This window comes from Alligator mississippiensis, chromosome 2 (assembly GCF_030867095.1).
Source record: "Alligator mississippiensis isolate rAllMis1 chromosome 2, rAllMis1, whole genome shotgun sequence".
NCBI lineage: Eukaryota > Metazoa > Chordata > Crocodylia > Alligatoridae > Alligator > Alligator mississippiensis.
Window position 1 is genome coordinate 224,871,124 of NC_081825.1, and position 23,909 is coordinate 224,895,032.

General features: G+C 43.7%; 1 long non-coding RNA gene across 2 annotated transcripts in view; it reads right to left on the bottom strand.

Moving 5' to 3' along the window:
• Positions 1-13,959: 13,959 nt before the first annotated feature.
• LOC109280476 (uncharacterized) overlaps positions 13,960-23,909 on the bottom strand; it is a 44,025-nt gene continuing 34,075 nt past the window's right edge. The window contains exons 2-4 of one of the 2 annotated variants that reach the window (XR_002086807.2): positions 19,551-20,474; positions 17,886-18,041; positions 13,960-15,972 (exon numbers count right to left, since the gene is read on the bottom strand). This is a non-coding gene — a long non-coding RNA (uncharacterized LOC109280476). Of the gene's footprint in view, positions 18,042-19,550; positions 20,475-23,909 lie in introns of both variants that reach the window. The other variant, XR_009460104.1, reaches the window with a different exon arrangement.

Below are 23,909 nucleotides of genomic sequence, written 5' to 3' on the forward strand. Positions count from 1 at the left end.
TGTGGTAATCCTTAAGCCAGATGAGACACTGAGACTCTGAATGGACTTTAGAAGGGTCAATGGAATAGCCAAGTCTGATGCATTCCCCAATGCCCCGTGTCGAGGAGATGGTAGAAAAGATCAGAGAAGTGTGGTACATCACAACGTTGGACATGACAAAAGGCTACTGGCAAATCCCAATAGCCCCAGAGGATCAAGAGAAGACAGCATTTGGAACATCTTGGGGTCTGTTTGAGTTTCAACATATGCCTTTCAGGTCACATGGGTCTGCGGCAACTTTCCAATGCCTAGTGGACAAGATATTGAACCCATACCAAAACTATGTGGGGGTGTATGTAGATAACATCATTATCTTCTCATCCACATGGAAACAGCACCTGGTTGACCTGAAGGTGGTATTGGGAGCAGGACTAATTGCAAATCCACAGAAATGTTGGCAAGGCCAGAGGGAAACCAAATACCTAGGATTGATGGTGGGCCAAGGACGAGTACAGCCCATAATGGACATGGTGGAGGCACTATGAACTTATGCTAAGCCCAGAACTCAGAAACTGATGAGGTAGTTTTTAGGTTTAGCTAACTACTATAGGAAGTTTATTTCCCATTTCTCGGAGATGGTGGTTCCCCTAACCAAAGGTACTCAATGGGCTGAGATCTCATGGAATGAGGAGGCACAGAAAGATTTTGAGACAATCAAGAATTCCCTATGTGGAGAGCCCGTGCTGTTCACACCCGATTTTAATAAGCCTATTTTCTTAGAGACGGACACTTCAAGAGTAGCCCTCAGAGCAGTTTTAACTCAAAAGGTGGGTGAAGACAACAGGCCTGTGGCCTATGCTAGCTGCCGACACCTGGGGTATGAAGTCTGTTATGCTAAGTTAGAACGTGAATGCGTGGCCATTAAGTGGGGAGTAGAACTCTTCAAGTCCTACCTGATGGGCCACGAATTTACACTCATCACAGGTCACACCCCACTTAAATGGCTGCAAACTAGTAAAACAGATAATGCTAGGATTATGAGGTGGGCATTGGTTCTCCAGCCCTATAGGTTCACAATCAAATATTGACCTGAAAAAACCCCACAGTCGCAAACTTCTTCTTCTGACAGCAGGAGCTGGAGAGTGCTACAGATGAAGGGGACACATAAACATCATGGTGATCCTCCTCAAGGGCCACCCCCCCACAGATAGGTAATGGGGGAGAGGGTACTCACAACTTAAAGTAGGGGATGTGTGACAGAGCAGTAGGGAGGAAAGGGAGGAGAGACCCACTCATACCACCCCCCTTGCCTCTGGTGTGTCCAGGATCCTCTCGGACAGTGGGTTCCTCTGGGAGCCGTGCTGCTTGGCCTGAAGCTGATCTGCACTTCCAGTTACAATGAAGGGTCCAAGCTGGCCAGAAGCAAGTAATGGAGACACTTGAAGCTATGGCCAGGGCCCTGGATTGGGGGTGGAGCCAGAAAGTTGCACCAGCTCTGATGCAGGACAGCTGCATGGCTACTGCAAGCTCAGTTATTACCTTGGCAGGAACTGTGGGCTCCAGCTGTGGAGTCAAGGCAGAGCCAGATTGGTACAGAGGATCAGCTGCAGAACTTAAGAAGCCCCTGAAACTGAGATCAAAGGGGCTCTGACACCAGAAGATGCCGGGTGGTAGACAGATGAGGAGCAGGTAAGCTGGTCACCTTTTGTTATATTCATCCAAAACAGATTACTGGGGATCCCTGGGGCAAAGCCTGGTGCTTGGACCTCAGAGCTGGACCCAAACAAGACTTTTGAAGTGACATAGAGTATTTGCAGACCCTTGTGAGGGTCTGCAATTTCATGAAGCATGCATATTTTATATATATAAATAAAAGAGACAGAGAGGTTTGAGGCAGGAGTGTAGGGGCTGAAGGATGCTAAGGGGGGCCTGAAGCTGACCAAGAACGCTTGGAAGTGCAAAAGCCTGGTGGGCAATAGCTGTTTTCCCCTTTGAGGTTTGGTCAGCTCCAAGATTGTACATCACCTCCTGCAAATGTTCCATCAAAGTCATGGCAGGAGAGAATGAGTGGAGACTGGAGCAATAAATTGCAACCACTCTATTAAGGACTTGTCTCTCCTTCGCCACTGAGCCATCCCAAGCCACATCAAGAAGGCAGTCACAGCTAGGTGACACCTCTCAATAGCATTAATAATGCTAGCAATTTAAATGTCAAAAATTTAAAGTATTTTTTTCCTGATCATTTGAGGAGAGGCATCTCACTTCTCCAGAAGTGGTGTTAGAACCTGCATAGGGGACCTCCATGATACCATCCCCTTGGCCACACAAGATGCTCCTTCTCAATTCCTCCTCTGTGCTGTGCACAGAACAACCAAGATGTAAAAAGACCACCAGGGATGTATTTTTATTGCTTCTGTGGTGTGCCTAAGAGTGCTGCCATGAGCCATGACCTGCATGCTTACTCTGCTCTGGGCTTGCCAGCTTCTGAAAATGGGGCAACGTAGCTGTCTTAAGGTAGTCCTGAGACCGTTCTGGTAGATTCTCTGTCTTGGGAATGTTTACTGACAGGCAATCACTGCCCCTTTCAGCTTCACTGCCTCTCCTCTGGGCTTTGACATGTGTAAAGTGGGAATAGAAGGGAAAGGTGTGTTTCACAAGGGAGCTCCCAGGTGCAACACAGAAGCAGTGTTGACAGGCCCTAGGAATATAAAAAAGACTGGTGTTATGACTTTGTATCAAATGTGACAAGGAATATAACCAAGGGGGACAACCAACCAATAAGGTAAAAATGTTGGACAAGCCTCCAACATGATAAGTTCCATATTGGATGCAAGGAGCTTTGGAACACAGTTCTCCAGTACACTGACCTTATACTACATCACAGTGCAAACATGTAAGGAGATACAACTCAAGGGGTGGATGCACATATTAAATACTGATAAATGACTGTGCAGGCAATGCCACGTATGCATCATACCAGTATTCTAAGTAGGGTTGTCAATGAATATGTATGACTAACATGTTAATTGTTGTTAGTGTTAATTTTTTTCATGTGTTAATCATGTATATGGTTTTCGAGCCTGCAGCTGGGCTCCGCTCCACTGTCATCACTGCCACCTCCAGGCCACTCCACGGGGCAGTGGCAGCAGTGCAGAGGACTGTAGGGCAGCCTGGGTGTGGGCTCCGGACAGCTGCAGCTGGGGGGGGGGGCACACAGACATACTGACACACCCTGCAGGTGGCCAGGAATCCTGGCAGCATGTGGAGCAGCGCCCAGCAGTCAAGTCTGTGAAAGGGAAGGAGCATGGGGGAGAGAAGGGTTGGGGGGTCAGATTCAGGCCCCCATAGTGAGGGAGGGAGTGAGAAAGGGGCAGGGGCTGGGGTGAATGGGGCCCTGAAGCTGGGATGGGTTGTGGGATGGAGCTGCGGGCTGTTTGCCCAAGGGCACAGAGGAGGCTCCTGCTGCTACGTGTACCCCAGGGAAGGCATGGGGGCACGTGCCCCACCAGATGTGTGTGCAGGGTGGAGGTGGGCTGCCACTGAGGGGTGGGGCTCTGCGCCCCACTGCCTGTGCCCTGGGAGCCGCACGCTGGCCATGCCACATCCCCTGCTCATCTGGAGGCAGGAGGTACAGCATGGCATCGTGCAGCTCCCAGGGCAATGGTAGAGGGGCACCGAGCTCAGCATGCAGTGGCAGCCAACCTTTGCCCTGCACACAAATCTGGGAGGCTCATGACTTCATGCTTCCCCCGGGGTGCATGCAGTGGCAGGAGCCCCACTGCACCCCTGGATTTGCTGCCTGCAGCTCCATCCCATGACCTGCCCTGGCCCCAAGGCACCAACTCACCTCACCATGGGGGCCTCGATCTGCCCTCCCACCCCTTCCCCCCATAGATTTACCTGCTGGACAGCGTGTAAGTGTGTATGTGTGTCTTCATCTGTGCGTATGTCTATTTGTGTGTGTCTGTCTGCCTCTCACTCCTAAGCCACAGCCCCCATGGCCCTGCTGCTGCCCCTCACTCCTGACCATCAGTACCCCAACCTCCTGCCAGGGTGTGTGGGAACCCCCCTCCCCAGGCTCCAAACCTCCCCCATACCCACACACCTCACCCCCAACCATACAAAGCACCTGTGTAATTTTGCAGAATTTTGAGTTTTTCTGCGTATAATTTTGAGTTTTTAGCTGTGCGATTAAAATCATGGTGAATTGCGACTAGTTTTTTTAATTGTGCAACTAATCGTGTTCAAATTTTTAAATCATTTGACAGCCCTAATTCTAAGTAATTTCTTCTAAGCCACATGAGAAGGCAGATATTTAGTTAAAGGTCAAGGGAACAGTCAACATCACCAGTCATCTTTAATTGGATGCACCTTGCCCACACACAGCACCCTGAATAAGTTACTACAAGGGAAGGCGCAGACAACACAGACACAGGATACTAAGCTTAAGGTGCTTATGGGACAGAAGTAGCTTGGATAATTGTGCTTGCATATCTGTCTGGCCTATAACTGGTGGTTCATTTTCATGACTTGATATTCTGGGGGTGAGATTATTTGATAGGCAGAGTTTAGGGCTAGGGACAAAAGTTACACATAAACCAGTTTAAGTCATCAGAAACTGGTTTAAACCTGTAACAGAACGGAAGCTCAGTGCATATAAACCATTTTCAAAATGGCTGAAACTGGTTTAAGATAAACCTGGTTGAATGTAGTATCAGACTTAACTGATTTAGGTCAAACCAGTTTATGAAACTTCTGTCCTAGACCCTTTCCTGGTTCAAGTTAAATCACAATCCCCCATCATCCCAGTATGCTTTCCAGCCCTGGGCTGGGCTAGGCTGTATGCTCCAGCAGAGAAGGGTTGTGGGGTGGGGAAGGGGGATGCAAGGACTCTCCCCACCCTCCTCCCAGGCAAACCTCAGCTGGGGTCTGGGGCCAGAGAGAGGAGTTACATTTCCTTCCCCTGAGTACAGAGCTGGCCTGCCTTGTTAAAAACTTACTGCTGGCTGCGACTGTGGACTACAAATCCCAGAGGCACCTGGAAGCAGGAAGAGGAAGTGATGAGAAACCCTGCAGAGTCTTGCTACTGTAATTCTGGACTGCAAATCCCAGAGACCTTGTGGGACAGCAGGAAAAGGAAGAGAACACACAGCCTATGCTGGCTGTGTGCCAGAGAGCCATGTTCTAGTGCCCCCTGGCTTCTGGCCTGAGTCACTGCAGGCATGTGGCTGCATTTCCTGAATCAAAAGTGAAGGTCTGTCCAGTTGTTTCTCAGTTTAATCTCTGCATTTTAGACTAACCTGCAAAGTCTGAATTGATTCAGCCTCAGGCTTTCTGACTGTCTGTACTTAGCCTAGGAGCATAACACAGCTTTCCTTCCACTACACAAAACTACATCAGCATGGCTGCATTTTACAGTCATACAAGGAACATGATTGGTATGACCTACCCACAAGGGCTGTAATCCCAATCCAGATGGATGTTTTAGTATTTTCCACTGGCTTTTCTAAAAGCATGCCCTAAATCATTACTGTAAATTCAACAGTGTGATGCTTGGGTTTAGTTTCATCAGTGGGTTTTTTATCATTAGCACACATGAAATTTCAACACATATATTAACCAACTGTATTTTCAATTTCTATTTGTTATCTTTCAAAGACCCATTTGTCAACATACTCAGTTTGATCACATTCCAAAAATGGTGACCATATGTTAAAAAATAAGACTGGGAAGCTTTTCAAGAGAATCAGGTGAAGCAGAAAATGAGAGACAGACAACAGGAAGAAGGAAGAGTAACATATTTTATTTTTTTTTTCTTTCTCCTTTTTGCATTAGAACTACCGCAAGACAATGGTTGAAAAGAAGAATATTAAATAAGAATGCAGGTGAATGACACTTCGGAGTGTTACTCCTTGCAGAAGTAGGTCCACCTAAAGGGGGTAACTTTTCTCTACAAACTAACAAAACATATAGTTCCTACTGCTCCCCTGAGCTAAGTTGCAACTAACTGCCATGGTTCTAGAAAGAGACAAGTTGAGAAATAAAGTGCATGGAAACACTCTGAAGGAAGGAAAATTTGGGACATCGCACATCTGGCCAATTTAGGGACCTTTTCAAAGTTGTGTTTATTTAAGTTCTGGTATTGAAGGAAAAAAATGAGGCACCCAACCCAGGATAGCTATTTGGCTAGCAGGTAAGGTGCTCACTTGGAAAATAGATGACTCAGGTTCAAGTCCCTGCTTTGCTTGATTCACAGCAGAGCCCTGAACCTCAGTCTTCCATGTGAGTATCTTGGCTGAGCAACCAAGCATCATTTTCTGACTCAGTGAATATTGATTTGTATGAAGTGCAACAGCTCCAACAGGAGACTGAGAGTAACTCAATAAGTTTGTGACTAAGGCATTAAGCTAGAACATGAGTGGCAGAGCAGGGAGTTGAATCTGTGCTTCCTGAATTACAGAAAAGGATCATAACTGTTGGGTGTGATAGGGGCATGCTTGAGGCCGGACCTCACGCCCGCCTGCCCACCTGCGCCTGGGCTAACTGCCTGCTTCACTCGCCTGCCACTGGTTGCTTCTCAATTAGTCCTAATTAGGCGGGAGGTTGCCCATTCTCACCCTGATGCCAGGGGGCATTATCTGTGGCTCTGTTCCTCCCCTACACCACAGCCCAAGCCTTGCAGATGGCATCCACCAGTGGTTTGCACTGGGTTTTTCATAAGACATGCACGCAAACACACTGTGATGACCAATGACTTGAGTCTAGTACCACCCGTCATTTAGGTAGCCCCTCCCCTTGTCCCGCCTGCCACGACTTTGCTGGTATATGATTGTGAGAGGGTTTCAGTGGAGTTCTTACCAGAGGGGTTCCCCGACATGGGTGTACTCACAGCTGTCACCTATGGTGTTCCACGGGGCTCCGCCACCCCTACACCCCGTCCACTCGCCAACCAATCACGTGCTGGTAGGATGATGACCTGCGGTCCTCTATGGGCTTGCTTGCCGTTGGTTTTCACAAATGCAGGGACCCGGGCCTAACTGTATCACTCTGCCAGCCCATCCTCTAGTCTCGCTGGTTCTTCTGTTATAGCTTAGTGTCCTTCTTCCTTCACTTTCCTAGAAATAATATTCCGCCTGTGCCGGGAGACTCCCTGGGCTGACGTCCTGGGCCCAGTGGCTACTAGGGACTGCCGCACCTGTCCCCGTCTCTACTTCCCTAAGGGGCTGTGCTAATATGCGCAGGGTGCCTCCTTGTTCTCCCTGCTTCCCTCCTCCTGAGAGGGGCACTGGCTCCCTTTCTGTGGCAAGACAGGAAGTTTCCTCTTGCTTGCCTCTGTTAGAGGTTTAGAGCCTTCTCCTGCCTCTGTCAGAGGCTTTGAGCCTTCTCCTGCTTTCTGTGTGGGTACGGTGCAGCCTAGCTGGTGCCTTTCCCCAGAGGGAGCCACAGCACACCTGTTGTGCTGCCCGCCTTCTCTCTCTCTCTCTCGCTCCCCCTCCCCACGTGTGCTGTTGGGGCTTTTAAACTTGCCCGCAGCGGCTGATTGGCTCGGCTGTCTCCCTTACTGGGAACAGCTGCTTAAATAACCAGTGTAATGCCGGCTCACATGGCTGTAGTTGCGGCTGCGGCTGCTGCCGTGGTCTCGGCTCCGATGCCGCCGGATCTCCCGGAGGTAAGTGATCCCGTCTGGGGTTCTGTATAAGGGTTGCATCTGCCCTGCAACCTTTCCTTGCCTCACCCTGTGCCCGTAATGGCAGCACACCGCCGTCACACACACAAACAAATACATACTGGGCTCCAAGAACTTGGCTCCTTCACTGGGATCTGCCACCCCTTGGGTCTCAGATGGCCACAGCCCTGCCTGGCCCTATGGTCTTACACCCCCACACCACCCCCTCATTGGGGCTCCACACACTGCCCCTTCACTGGGGCTTACTGGGGTCTGCCACCCCATCCAGCTCAGGTGGCCGTAGCCCTGACTGGCCCTCTGCCCTGGGATATTACACCCTGTGAGGCTCAGAGGGCCACAGCTGTGCCTGGCCCCCTCTCAGGATCCCTGCAGCCACAGGACTCACGAAGAGCCTGGCACTGCTCCAGGTCCCTCCACAGACCTGGGCCCTGCCTCAGGACACTCATGAGCCTGGGCTCCCCATGAACCGGTGGAACCCACCAAGGATGTGGGAGCTGGGGTTATTAAGGCACCCTGACCCACCTTTCACCAGGGTGGTAACTGGCCTGGTATTTCCTGGGGGCTCCCGTGCCACTGGGAGCCCCACCAGACCACCTACTCCTGGCAGGGTGCAGTTTTAGGTCATGCCCAGGACCAAGAGCCTCATATCCATCCCCATAAGCTCTTGCCCTTACCTCTTGGGTTGTTCCTGCTGCAGCTCAGCTAGGTGATGTTTCTGCCTCACCTGGCAGCAAGTAACTCTGCCTTTATATCTCTAGAGTTCAAAATAGGTGCCCTGCCACATGGGGGTATTGGCTAACCTGGGTTATCCTTCCCTGGATTACATACTAGATCTAGTGGAAGGGTAAAGATGCACCTTCTAGACTAACTGTATCTTTCCTGACAAAAGTTTTGATCAGAGCATAGCTTTTCATAGAAAGTTCTGGTTCTGATGAATTGACATTATCCAAAAAATAAAATGACTATTGGAAAAATACCGACAAGCTCAATCGATGAGTGACCACCCAGAGATATTAATTGTTCTCCCTTGGGCAATATTCCACCCTTATGGCCTTCAAAGTCAGAGGTTGCCTGTCATCATAGACCAAACCACAAAGTCTTTGTGGAATAGAAAGAGCCTTATCAAGACAGTGTTTCTATGCAGTGTTTACTATCTCAGGTTTCACATGTTTTCCTTGAGTTCTCTTTGCTAACCCCTTGGCATCAGTGTATTATTAGGGAAACAAGAGCTTGGTATTAAGTGATGATTATACAATTTATTTTGACAGCAAAAAAGTGAAAAGGGGAAATTGACATTTGTGATTTTAGTTATGCGCTGACAACTATAATTAATCTTAATTCCAGCAAGAAGCAGATAAGTGAATGTGATGGTAAAGCTGCATTTTCCTTGCTGCTGCCTGGGGAAAGCTACTTAATCTTGGCAATAAAATGACATAAGAAATTTAAAAGGACAAAACACTTTAAAATAACTTAAAATTACCAAGGCAAAACACAGAATTAAAAAAAAATTATAGCAAAAAGTAAGATTTTAAAATTATATTTTAAAAATATTTACACAGAAATAGCCAGGACTAAATATTATACAAAACAAAACACTATCACACATAGAAAATAGCTAGGGTTAAATATGAATTAAAGAATCAAAACTACCAAAAATTCCTAAAAAGAAAAGAAAAAGAAAAGAATAAAGTAATAAAAAATATTAGATGTAATTATGCACAGAACTAGAACGAGGCTCAGGTTAAATAATAAAAAAGAGTCAAGTAACAAATTAGCTTTTAACTTTACAGTTGATCCAATGAAACATTAAAATGCCTTAAAAACTTAGTTTTGATTTTAAAATTACAAAGATGAATTTTCAAAACATCATTATAATGGTTTTCATAAATAAAAATAGCAATTAAAGAAACCTTGAAATATGTTAGTTTTATACCTTTTGAAGTGAACACAGAATTTTTTTCAAATTTATTTTCTAATAATTTTTCCTTTAATGGAATGTGCTATGGATCAATTATCTTCCACCTTTATTTCAACAGAATATGGCATGTGCTCATTCCTTCTGCCAACAGTTCAGTGAAAGTAATTTTCTATGATTTTGTACAGCATCTATAAAAATTATTCCTAATGGAGTTCCTTCCTTAAGTACTGCCTTAGTAATGGTAAGGAGAGGTGAAAACTGGAACATTTTAATAGCAAGCCTACAAACCTGCAACTGGATTTTTCAATGGAAGACTCTTCACTTGCCTGGACATAACTGTAACAGTGGGATCCAGGTACATAGTTTGTATCACTTACTGCAATTACTAGTTGGTGTGTGCTCTTCCTGGATGGAATGAAAAGTAAAGAAGCCAGGGGCTGGGCTGGGCTGGGCTGTGGAATCAGTTGCCAGGCAGATTAGAATGTATCAAAAATCCAATGTCTATGTTTAGTCCCTGATCTCTAGTATCCAGCAGGTTGATGAAATGGAGCTCATAGGCTCGTCTCTGGGAAGTGTTGTGTAAGTTTCCCTTGAGGTTCAGGACTGAGAGATTAAAGAGAGAGTGGCCCTCCTGTGAGAAATGTGCCCCCGATGAAGGGTTTTTGAACTCGAAAGCTTGCTTAATAACTATTCTCCAACTATTTGAGTCGGTCTAATAAAAGATATCAAATTCACCCAAGGAACCTTGTCTGCCTATGTCCTTAGACCAACACGGCTACAACCTACACCCCTGCAAGTCCAACTGCTGCATTTTAACCCTAGGCGGTTGCGTTTGGGTTTTTTTTCTAGCTTCACAAATTTATTGTTCACACCTTTTCTTTGGGTGTAATTCTACTCCTCCTTTTACCTATTATTAAGGCTCTCATTACTAGGTGCCTTAAACCAACAAATGTTTCTATCTGTTTGCAGGAATTGCCCCATCAGACATCAGGAGAGCAGTAGCAAGTACAACAGAATGCAAACAGCAGATCAAAGACAAGAGGCATGCATTGCATGGCCATGCTGCGGCTCCCAAGAAGCTAAAATCACAGAACAGTTTCCTCTCTACAGCCCAGCCACTGAATGAAACACCAAGAGCCACACAAATAAAAATATGACAATCACAACTAGAGGAGGGAGTTAGGATGAATATCAAAACTGCTGAAAATCTTTCTGCAGGTACAGAGCTTGAGTGGGCAAAATGGAGAAGCTTGAACTGCCTCCAAACAGGGGTCAGAAAAATCAACTTAACATACAGCTATGGGGATACTCCGATGACACAAATATCACGTGTAAATGTCATGGAAACTTCAGACAAGGCTCTTGCATATCCTACTGAAACCAATGAAAAGACTTCCATTGAGTTGAATGGTCTTTTGACAAGGTCTCAAGGCAATGAATGGGTTCTAGGAAGTAGGTATGACTCAAATAAGAACCCCATACTAGAACTCCTATTTAGATTTGAAATTTTCTTTCCTTAAAAAAAGAAAAGAAAGAAAGTAAAACAGTCTGTATTCCTCCTGAAGATTTAATGTTAACTGTGCATGAGAACTTATGTGCACAAATTAAGAGTCTGGTTTGAGAGAACTTTGAAACTGTAGCCCAATCACAAAAGTCTTCCCTTCTTACCCATTTGGGAATGCTGTTATTTTGATCCAAAATTATTTATTTCAGATGAGAAGGCACATTGTGAGAAAAGCAACTCTTTTTTGCAGATCTCTAGGAAATATGCCAGGTACTCCTTTCCATTTTAAGGTTGTGGATTCTGGAGCTTTAAAAGCCTAATTTCACATTCATCACCATATAAGTATGTGGGATTTGTGTGAATCAGGGTTCGGAGGTTTCATATTTGAACAGGTGTCTATTACTAGATTCATGTAATTTTTTCCACGAGGAGGAACTTTCCCTATCCATCCCATGCTTGTGAAAATATTAAACAAGACCACAAAGCCTCTAATTTTTCTGTCCCACCAAACCTCATTAGGTTTCAGGTCCACTTGACAGAGAACTTAACAACGTTGAAGATCAGGGGAGCAGAGAAGCAATGGAAGCAGTAGCTTCATGAGCAGCTGCTCTTGAAGAAATCTCTACAGGGGCCTAATGTGGTCATCACTGATCATTTTGAATGCTTTCCTATATGTGGACAAGCAGGACTGACTTCATATGGCCTATCCTTCCTTACCCTGGCTGCCAGGGACATTTATTATATGTTGAATTTCCACCCTTTGTTACACTTATTATTTTTTTTTCTTTCCAACTTTCTGACAAGACCCAGATCACCTTCTGTAAATTTGGGTAAATCTGCCTCAACCTGCATCTACACTTGCCACTTAGTATGGACCATCTATGATGCTATAGGAAGAAGTGATAACAATGATCAAGGCAGTATCTGACGTGGAACTAAGCAAGCCATTGAGAATAATAATATATTGTTTCCATACCTTAATTCAACATTTTTTACTTGCCTTTGTCTGTTTGACCAGATCACAAACTTTTCCAGTTTATTTATAATTAAATTAAACATATCAGTTTCTTCTGTGGATAATTTTGAGAGTAGTTGAGAGTAGTTTCAGCTGAGAATATTCTTAGCTAGTTGTTGAGAAGATTTGCAATGCAGATGTAGCAACAGAACTAGTTGACTTTTTTTCCCCCTGAAGAGTCACTTGATACATTTAGCTATTTTACATAATCCATGTGTAGTATCTTTTTCAGAACTTCTCTAATAGTCAGTGTTTTTGCCCTTCTACCTCTGATAATCATGACTCCTTATATTTTAGCGTGCCAATAAATTCTATTCATTTGCTGAGGCTTGTGAAAACTTCATTTACAGTCAGTCCACGGAAGTCCCAACCACATGAAGTTACAAGTCAAATACAAAACTTGATTTTTAAAAAGGCTGGATAATAATAATAGCAAAGAATTTAGTTATGCTTAGGATAACAAAATGTTATACTTCCTGCTATGACGCCAATCATATATGGATCAGGAAGGAATTTCTACTACTAATACTGTACCATATTGTACACTTAAGCTGGACAGTATGTTAATATTTAATCTTCCACTGAAACATGAGTTAATAGCTTTTGGATATTGGTCTTGACCACCAGTGGCCTTGTCTAGTATATCATGTGATTCTTTTCTTTTGCAAGTTTCCATTGCAGTTGGTCCAAGACAAGGATGTTAGTTTGATTTGGGAAGTTACTTTCCATAAGATACATTATATAAAAAGGAAATGAAAGGGAACCGATCTTCCATTAAATCCATCCCCTTCATAGATGTGCTGCCAGAAGCAAACATGAAGGTCTAATCTAGACCATTGAAGGAAATGAGAAGGGAAATCTCACCTAATCACAGCAAAAACAAGGCTTATTTGACAGTTCTTGTACAGCAAGAACCATTTTAAACAGCTCACCTACACTAGTCAGTGCCAACCTACTGGGAAGTTTATGGACATATAATGGTGTGTATCCTGCAGTTGGTAGAATGTTTTCAATCACAGCCTCAGTAACTTTATGCCCAACTGGTATCGGTGAAAGCTCAGGGTATTAAGCATCTCTCCAGAGGAGTTCAGTGTTAGAACTCACAAGTATTGGGTTGATTATTATCCCAGAAAAGCCTGGAACATAACATAAAATCTGAGTGTGGGAGCTAAAATTGAATGTGTGATGAAGAATGATCTCTCAGACAGGAATGGGTGAGATCCCATCAGCCTGGCTGGATCAAGAGTTGGATTGAGGTTGGATCCAGAGTTTCAATTGTGCCTATGTAGCTATGTTACCATTAGAAAGCTCAGCTGCTTAGTAGATGTCAGCATAACCACCCAGAACTGTAAATAGATCCATTGTTGGGATCCCATCATGACTTACCAAATCTTATATACCACTGTAGTTTAATACATTGCAGACTCTCCATCCACTTCCACCTTTTTCAAATCATTTTGCATTTTTCAAGTCAGCTGCTTTGCAGAGATTCTCTGACTAGTACAAGAACTAAAAGACTGTGCAGTATGAACAGATTGGGGGAGGGGTCAGGAAACTCTTTGGCCAGTCACTTAATCCTTGTGTACCTCAGTATTCCCTCATCAGTAAAATGGGTAAAATACAGATCTACCTCTGGTTAGGTTGATCAGCTTAGAGGCCAATTCAAAACATTACAAGAATTCTAATTCAAGCCTGAGACAAAGAAAGAATGGTTTAAATAGTGAAAGTTTGTTTTTTTTAACGTAGGGCTAAGCTTGAAACTTACATTTTTTGTCCTTTTTTTAAAAATTACAGCTGAGATTCTCTTGTAATCAACTGTGTCCAGGATCTGTGGCTCTTAAGTAAAATACCACGATGTTAACAATGTTAGTTAGTGCAAATGTAACAATTCAGGATTCTCATTGCTGTGTAATTCCTGTTATCATTAACTGGTCCAAAGCCTTTTTCAATCATATGATGTGAAGTCCATGAGTGTGCAGATGGCCCTGTCTACCACTGCAACCCTATGCAGCCCAAGATTTCAGAAGCAGCTACTTTTTAAAGAAAGTTAAACTTAGCTGTTAGCCTTGGGCACAGAGGTGGCACAGTTGATATACATAAATTTGACTCTACGATTTCAGTGAAGCCTTTGAGAAAGATTCATGTTAAACCTGTAGTCATGGGTTAAAGGTTTCCATTAACATGCATATTGCAGCTTTACAACTAAAAATGAGGGAAAGCTGACAGGTGTAGAACAGCGCACAGTTTGGACTGACACCCTAAAAAACAGGGATAAGAAACACGGAGAAGATGAGCACAAGCAAAGAACTTTAATGATTAAAAGGTCACAGAGTAGTCAACCAGGCAACAATAAAAAGTATACATGCTTTTATACTAATGTTAGAAGTCTAAGAACAAAAGTGGGGGGAACTTGAATGTTTAGCATGTAATTATATTGACATAATAGGTTAACTCTGAAACATGGAATGAGGAAAATCAATGGGATGCTGTTATATCAGGACAGAAATTAGACAGGAATGATACAGTGGTTCATATTGGTGAGGGAGTGCCACGCTACATCAAAGACCACATCAAATCAAATAGGGTAAATTTTTCAACTGAGAGGCACTATAGAATCTCTGTAGATAAAATTCCCAGTTTAAATAGAAAAAAAAAAGTATGTCTGGGGATATACTGTCAACCCCTAGATCAGGACAAGGGTGACTTTAAACTATCTATAAATAGACTGGGTCAATCTAACATTAGGCCAAAATACTGAGACCAAATTTCTTGAAGTTATAAAAGGCTGCTTCCTGGAGAAAGATGGTCTGGGAACTTACAAGAGGAAAAGGCATTCTTGACCTAGTCGTAAGTAGTGCACAGGACTTGGTGCAAAGGGTAAGTTACTGAGCCTCTCTGCAATAGTGACTGCAATGCAATTGCACTTGACATCCAAGTAGGAAAGGAAACGAGAAGAAAACCTACCATAGTAGCTTTTAACTTTAAAAGGGAGACAACACCAAAATGAGGAGGTTATTTAGACAGCAATTAAAAGGGCCCCCTAAGGAGGGGAGGAACTTGCAAGCAGCATGGGAATTGCTTAATAACACCATATTGGAGGCACAGAGCAAATTCATTCTGCAAATCAAAAAAATTTCCATTGGACCAAAAGAAAGCCAGCACTGTTCAATAGCAGAGTTACAGAGGCAATAAGCAGAAAAAGGCTTCTTTCTAAAAGTTCCAGGGGTATAAGTTGTAGCCATGTTGGTGTAAGGACATAGGCAGACAAGGCTCTTTGGGTAAATCTGATATCTTTTATTAGACAAGCTAAAACAGTTAGAAAAAAATCTTCTTTGCAAACCTTCATCAGGCTGAGGAAGCATCTGCAGGTAGGCTATGCTCTTCCAGGATGGAATAGAGTAGAAACCAGAGGCCAGTATGTGAGAATGCCAGTCAGTACAAATGCAAATTGAGGCAGTCAATGGGTGAGAAACAGGTGTGGGGGAGGGTATGTAGAGCTGGTGATAACAATATAGCTGGTAAATAGCAGAGGTTACCTGGGTATCAGATATTAGGCAGGTTATAATGTGTCATAAATCCAATGTCTATATTTACTCCATGATTTTTTGTATCCAGTAGGTTGATGAAGTGAAGTTTGTAGGCTTGTCTGCAGAAAGTGTTTTGTAAATTCCCTTTGAGGATTAGAACTGAGAGATTGGAGAGAGAGTGATTTTCTTGTGAGAAATGTGTCCCTACAGGTAATTGGGTACATTCTGGTCTTTGATAGATTTTCGTTGTCAATGCAGTTTTCAGAATGAAAAGTAGTAAATAGCAGGGTCCACCAGGAATCTGTGGTGGGATCAGTGTTGTTCAGCATATCCATACATGATCTGGAAAAGGGGGTGAGAAGTGAAGTGGACAAGTTTGTGGATGACACAAAATCGTTCTAAGTGGTAAAGAACAAGGCAGACTGTGAGGATCTACAGAAGGACCTGGCACTATTGAGTAAATAGGTAAATAAATGTCAGATAAAATTCAATATAGATAAGTGTCAAGTAATTCATATGGGCAAAAAATAACCCAAACTATACCTACACTAGGATGGGTACTACATTAACTGTTCCCACAGAAAACAGATCTGGAAGTCATTGTGGACAGTTGATAAACGCATCGGGTCATTGCTCAGCAGCCGTCAAAATGGCAAATAAAACATTAGGGATTATTAAGAAGAGAATTGTAAACAAAACATAAAGTATCACTCTACCCCTTGTTGCATCTCTCATGTCCCCCCTTGAGCATCTCTTTTCTAAACTGAATAGGCCTAGCCTCTTGAATCTCTCCTCAAATGGAAGCCCCTCCATACCACTAGTCATCCTTGTTATCCTTCTCTGTGCTTTATCTAGTTGTTCTATATCCTTTCTGAGGTGTGGGGGCAGTAACTGGGTAGAGTAATCAAAGTATAGATGCCCAGTTCTGGTCCCCACAGTTTATTGCTCCTGGGTATCACATTTACATGTGCACCTGGGAGTGCAGCATGTTGAACCAGGTCAGAGCATCCCTGGTTGGCAGGGGTCTCAGGGGGCCAACCTGCCAGCCCAGGGCTGCTCCAACCCAGCTCAATGTGCTGTGAAGGAGCTGGCTGAACCTCCTTTGTGCCCTGCCCAGCTCCATCAGTGTCTATGCATGCACTGAAGCAGAGTAAATAACGCCGCCGCAGGATAGTACTTGTGTTTGCAAGTACTATCCTATGATGGCATTTATTAGTTTACTGTGGCCTAATAGGGCCACACATGTAGACGTTGAGGCTTTACTGTAGAGCTAATTAGGCAATTCTGAAGTAAACATCTCATATAGACATGCCCAGAGAGCACTATAATGGAAAACTTTCAATCTATGTTTTTTTCCAAACCAGATGACACTGGCTTTGGGATGCAGCTACCAAGTCCTTTTCCTGTGGGGACAGATATGCTGATGCTATACAGTAGGATTCTTACAGGTTTTACTCAGCTTTACTAATCCTAATAATAGGCTTTCATTTATGGGAACCTCTTGCTCAAGGCTCCCCAGGCACCTGAACACAGATTACATAAACCAGGCCAACTGAATCGCAGAAAAGGAAAAAAGTCGGAGAGAAACCTAGTATGCAATATCCACCCACATACAATACTCATCAGCAGCATTAATAATACTCTTCACTCTACATATGGTAGAAAAATGTAAAGAGGGCACTGCTTCATGGTCATTAGTGTAATGGGACAACCTCATACAGATAGTTCTGTTCTTCTGTGAACTCCCTAAGATGTATATGTGTGCTTGGGAACTTCCCCCCCTGCCCTCCTACATACACTTACTTTGGGAGAAGAATGGAGAGGCAATCCCAGTTTATTCTATGAGAGAGAAACCCACTCCTACAAAATGAGGATCTATAAGAGGATCCTCAGAGATTGCCCCTCTCTTGTGGTAAAATTGGAAGCAGAAGAAATCAAGCCCATGCTACAAACAAAACATGGTTACTGTTGGTCTGCCTGCTTATCTGTAGGGAAGTATTTCCACTGAGTCTGTTTCCCATACATCCAGGTGCTTGTTATCTGTGCTAGGTGACCAAGTGTACAGCCATATGATTCAACAGGAGCCATTTCTGTCTCAGGTTGTTACACATAGTTTCCTGCTCACAATAAATAAGACTTCATATGTAGCTACTACTCACAGTTTCCACCAGCCCAAGGACCAAGTCTCAATGAGCAGCACAGCAAGTGACTTGTTCCTGAACAAGCCAAGCCACCCCTTAAATGACCAAACATACCTTCAAACTACAGCATGGCTCTGTCTTGTATGAATTCCCACCCAGAAGAGTATCCAAAGAGGTATTAGTGCCCCTTGTCTGTTCTGGATGGGTAAGCCTGCAAATGATTCCTTGGCACAAACCCAGAGCCATAAAGCGTTGAGTCTTCAGCCTTTACTGGAGGAAATGAATTACAAAGATAATATTAAAGCAATGTGTCTGCACTCATTTTGCATCAGGAGGATGGAAGGAGTTCATTTCAGTCCTCCCTCCCCCTGTCATCAAGTGTCCTAACACCAGTAAAATCCCTTTCACATCAGTTCAGCCAGATCGCCTTTCAACGGCTGCTTCCCTCAGCCAATGGGAAAAGAAAAGGCTCCTAAGGCAGCAGCTGGGAGGCAGGGACTTGGGGAGCAGGTGCAGAACACTTGTGGAGTCTTGGAGATCTAAGTCACCTATCAAAACAAGGACTAGGCAGAGAGGGCTTTTTGAGTGCATGTTCTGGGTGGGTGTGAAGGAATGCATGTGTTATGCGAGCATATGTGTATCTATACAAGCAGGAGCATAGTTCATAAGCATATGTAAAAGGGTTGCTCAGACATAAAAGAACAAACCAACCAGTTAGTTGCCTAGGTCACCAAATTTTGGGGGAGCTACAAAGTATTTAGTAACCCTCGATTGTGTGAAGATTTGAAGATCTATGGGTTAGAAGAGATGAATATTTCTGAGTCTTTAAAGCAGCAGAAATCCCAATTCTATACAGGTTGTTGAGTTTGTTCTTTCAGAGGTCCTTGCATGTAATAGTGAGAGAGAAGCTGGTGATTGTGGTAGAGCATTTGACAAGTGACTGTGAGTGTATGTCAAAGATGCAGCAGGCTATGGTGCGTGATTTGAGGGGAGAGGCTATAAAGACTGAATGTGATGTATAGGGTGTATGTGTGGAGGTGCAGTGAGTGGTAGTGTAGGACTTTTACTGATGTATGGCCTATATAGAAAAAGATATTTGCCAGAAAAATCCCTGTTACAAAATGCTACTTAAAGACCCTCTAGAACTGGGATGTATAGGACATGTTCAGGGAATGAAAGGTCTTTTGGAAACAGATGAAATCCACTGACAGAAACCTGTTTACTGCAGATCTCAGCCTGGCATGGAGTGTATTAGCACCAAGTCCCCAGAGCTCTCAGGGAGGGAGGCAAAACACAGAAACACAGTGGGGAAGCTGTCACAAGCTTGTTGCTTTCAACACCTCCATGTCCAGTTGTTTGAGATCAGTGTGTATAGGCATGTTCAGAGCAGTTTCTGTGCTGCATTTCTGGGCATATACAAGCAGCAGCAGATGAGTGGAGTGTGCTGTAGAGCAGCAGTTGGCAATCTTTTTGGCAGCAAGTTGGAGTGACCCAGGTCAGGTCTGAGGGTGGCCAGTACTAGAAACCAGTTGATGCTGCTGTTGTCACTTATCCCCAGCACTCAGCTGAAGTGTGGCAAATTTCCCTTTCCACAAAGCCACTAAAGCTCCACAGACCAGATCCAATAACTATGCAGGTTGGATCTGGCCTGCAGACCATAGGGTGCCAACCCCTGAGCTAAGTACACAGTCATAAAGCCTGAGGCTAATTCGATTCAGTCTTTGTGGGTTAGTCTAAGTGGCAGAGATTAAATTAAAATAGAAGTGAACAGACATTTACCTTTGATTCCGGAAATGCTGACACATGCCTACTGTGGCTCAGGTCAGAAGCCAGGGAACACTAGAGCATGGCTGTCTGGCTGTGTGTTTACTTCCTCTTCCTGCTGCCCCTGAGGACTCTGGGAGTTGCAGTCTGGAATAGCAGCAGCGGGACTCCACAGGGTTGCTTATCACTTCCTCTTCCTACTTCCAGGAGCCTCTAGGATTTGTAGTCCATGGTTGCAGCCAGCAGTATGCTTGAGCAGGGGAAGTGGTGTTTAACCCCCGTTCCTGGTCCCAGACCCCAGCCAGGGTTTGCTGTAGGGGAGGCAGTGCCCACCTCCCCAGGAGCCTGGGCTGCATCCAGATGGGTTCTACCTTCATTGAACACAAGAACCTCTCAATGGCAGAAGGAGATGACAACTGCAAGAATGACTAGCAGAGTCCTACTAAGATTTGATGGATATAATTAAGATGATACATTTACAGTAGTCCTTGTGAGTGAGGGTTGTGGTGGTGGGGAGAAGACTTGCTGGTGCCTGGGCTCTAGTAGAAGGCAGCTCTAATTTAACAGTTTAATAAATAGATACCTTGTTTATTTCCTGTGAAACAGACAGGAATACTCTTTTGCTTTCTCTGTTCCTAGAGGTTTCTCAGCACCCAAAAATGTCACATAAAAGTCCAGATAGCCACTTGATTACCTGAGTCAAGTTTTCCTAATCTAAGTCTAGTCCTTTGGCTTTTATTGGAATGTATAACAAAGCTCACCGTAGACTCTTTGCTCTTTCCAAATCCTTGCAGCCAAGGTTATTTGGTTTATTGAATACAAGTGAACATGAAGTATACAAATGAAGTCTTGCATTTTCCAGGTTTTGAGGCAGGATTTCCCACTGCTCTGTGTTTGATCATCTCTGAAGGTCTGACATGAGCCTCTCTGGTTTGGAGCCTGTAAAGAAAAGAAATCCCTGAAGATCATATATCAAACCAGACGCCATGTACCCAAGCCAGCAAGAGAGCTGCCTAGTGTGGAGCTATCACTGGTTCCTGCTTCTTTTTATGGCGATAGAAACCAGGCCCAAGAATTTGCTTACTACCTACTTTTTCCATTTGAGAGGACAAAATGTTCCTGCCAGACATTTTCCTTGGGAGTTTCCTTTCAAATCACAGTCACCTCTCATTTATACACAGTCATGGGGCTGCTGATCAGAAAGGAAGAATCTCAAATCTCTAGCCTTAAGGTTCTTTGGAGAGGGGTTCTCTTGTCTTTTTGTATATGGTTGATTAATCTAGGTTTGTTTAGATAAATGAGAGAGAGAGAGTAAAGAATAGCCTTCTGTCAGCTACACTGTCCCCCAAAGTCTCTGTATCTGGAATCATTTACCAGTGCAGGCATCACCACGGGTGCAGGACTTCTGTTTTATTTATGCCAGATCATCAGGTAGTTCAGGGGCATCTGGCAGCAGCAAATGGAGGTCTCTGCTCTGCTGGCAAGAAAGACAAAGTATACACATGGCACAGTCTTGGGGCCTCTAGATGAGCCACCACAGCAGAGGGTCCAGGTGATGGATACCAGTTTGAAGACTCTTCCAGCACACTTAGTTCCAAGAGGAGGAAGGAGCTACAGATTCTTCTGAAGAATCATATAACATTCAGTTCTTGCTGAAAAAAGGATTACTTTGTGCACAAGGTAGTGTGTAATAGGTGATAGTTATAAGCATCTGAACATTTTAATCTTGAGTTGATCTGCAAATCATAGCATTAAAAACTGATACACCAAGAGTGACACCAGCTAAAATGCAGCTCCTATCAGCTCCATCATGGGTAAGCAGCTCTTCAGAGCAGAAGAAAGATCAGCACAGATCTCACAAACTCTTGCCCATGGACAGATTACTTAATTTACCAGGTAGAACTGTGCCTATAGTGACCTCAGCTCAGGCCTTGGTTCTTGTAGGGTGCAGAAAGTACAAAATAGAAGCATCGCTGTCATCTAGAAGACACTGCTATCAATGGTAAAGTCTGATCTGGGGTCTAGGGATCAGTGAGCAAGCAGAATCCCAGAAAATATGGCATACATGTGGTATATCTTTACAGAGAACTTTTCTTCCTCTCTAGAGAACAGCACACTGCCCTGTGACTGTTCAGACACACTATCTCCTCAAGTAGTCCTCTCAAGACAAATATTTATTTTTTAATCCTTTTTTGTGGCCCCATTTGTGAAGCGCTGAAGCAGATCTCTGTATTTTGCAGGAGAAAGGGATATGAATTGCAATTGATTATCTCTACTAATAAATCACCATGCTGCTCCAGTGAACAGGGATGGGATTGTCCAAACAGTGCTGCTTCCTCAGAAGATTAAATGTTCCTCTGAGGCACCCCATAGGGGAGTTATGTTATTTGAGTGTTGGGCTAGAGGAAAGACCTTTGTATGGATATCACTTGGCATTTTCCTAAGGGTTGTCTCCTAAAATTAATTTCTCTCTCTTCCACTGTTGATTGGGTTCCTCCTTCCTCCCTGTCTCATCTAATTCAATCTTTTCCTTCCATTGCTTTCCTATTTCTGAGTTACAAAAGTCTGGTTGTTAACAGCTATGGCTTCAATAAATAAGGCTTGGCTATCTAAGCTGATGGAATGGGAATAAGAATCACTGGAAACATAGAAATGGCTACTTCAGGTCATACCAGCCATCCATCCCTCTAATTCAATAGTCTGGCTCTAGTAAAGGCCAGTAATAGGCTCTCCTGTGGAAGATGGAAAACCCCCATAATGGACCGCTACACCAAGTGAACATTTCTACCTAACCTTGGAAAAAGGGTTGTAGCCTGAAGCCTGAGCATTGCCATCCCTTATTTATTTTAAAACTAATTATTCCCATATATTTACATAACTGGCTACTAAAAACTAACATTTGACTAAATCCTTGTTAGGCACAAAGGGGCTGAATTATAGAGGTGGGGGGGCACATATTATTAAACTTCCTAATTTCTGCATTTCAGTTTAGGTTGAAAAATCAGTTTGTAGTCTGATCTGAAATCAGTTTTATATTCTCCATTTATTTACAGAAGTGTCTGTCCTTGTTGCAATGTACGACTTGTCAGATGTCCACAGGAAACAACAGCAAGAGTGACATTAATGGTCTCCCTTCTCCCTATCTCAAAGACTGGAGAGTCATACAAAATGAACAGCCTCTTATACCTCTTATGAGGAATTCTTTCAGGGCAACAGGTAGACACATTGCCTAGAAACTTGAACAACTACCATATATATTGTACTTGTTCTCAGGATATAGAGAAGACTTCATTCTAGACCTGTAAAACTTCCAGTACCTGCACAGCATGACGGGCCAATGGTTAGACTGATTATTAGAATATACCCCACATAAATGTAGTTACTAAGGGGAAGTTATGCAGCTACTATTAAGAGAGGAAATTCCATAACAAAATGCAGATACGTATCAACCTTGTTTTGAATGGTTTCCCACTGAAATATTTGAGTGTCCATGCATGTTCAGATCTCAGCTGAGTTCCTTACTACTCCAAGAGACAACCAACTACAGTTTCCATTTCCTCAAGGTCACACAAATGTACAGCCTGAACACTGAGTTCAGCTGGATGATGTTGCATAGTGCCAATATCTATAAAGCATTATTTCTAGAAGAGTAAATATGATGTTGGTTGTAAATTTGTGCTCTTTATCCCGCCTTCTGGGGTCATGGGTTGTGAAACTGTATGTGTTGGTCACAGTGGATAAAACAATGAGACTGCATAGCAAGGGTAAGAGAATGAAAGTTGCTGGTGAAAAAGTCAACAGATTATTCCATCAGCTCTTCGTTACACATAAGTTAGTAAGGGGAATTCCTCATTCATGCTGCAGGTTTAAATATAACTGGTCACTCCCATCTAAGACAAGATCCCTGTGAAAAGTATTACTGAAGATTACATCATCTGATGACCAAATTAATTTGTTAGAGGATGGAATAGAGTCGGTCATCCTGCTCTGGTGGTCTGTTTTATAATCCCACAGTGTGAAAGAGCCACCATGTCAGCTGTCATGAAAAAGTGTTGCCCTCTGTCTTCTAGATGACCAGCCTTTGCCAAAGATTAAAACACTTAAAAACAAAAACCAGTAATATCACACAAGTATTGGCTTAATCATTGACCTTTTTAACTGAGATATCCTGCTGCTAAAGGTTTGTGCATATAACATACCAGGATTAAGTCCCAAACATGTAGCTGGTTTTCAGTAGGTCAGGACATTCTTAGTAACATTATCCTCTTTCACTCAAAACAGCAGTGGTAACACACCACTTTTATAAGGTTTACAGCATCATTTTAAATGATGCTTGAAGAAGCTGTTTCTTCTTTATTAGGCATGGACAAATCC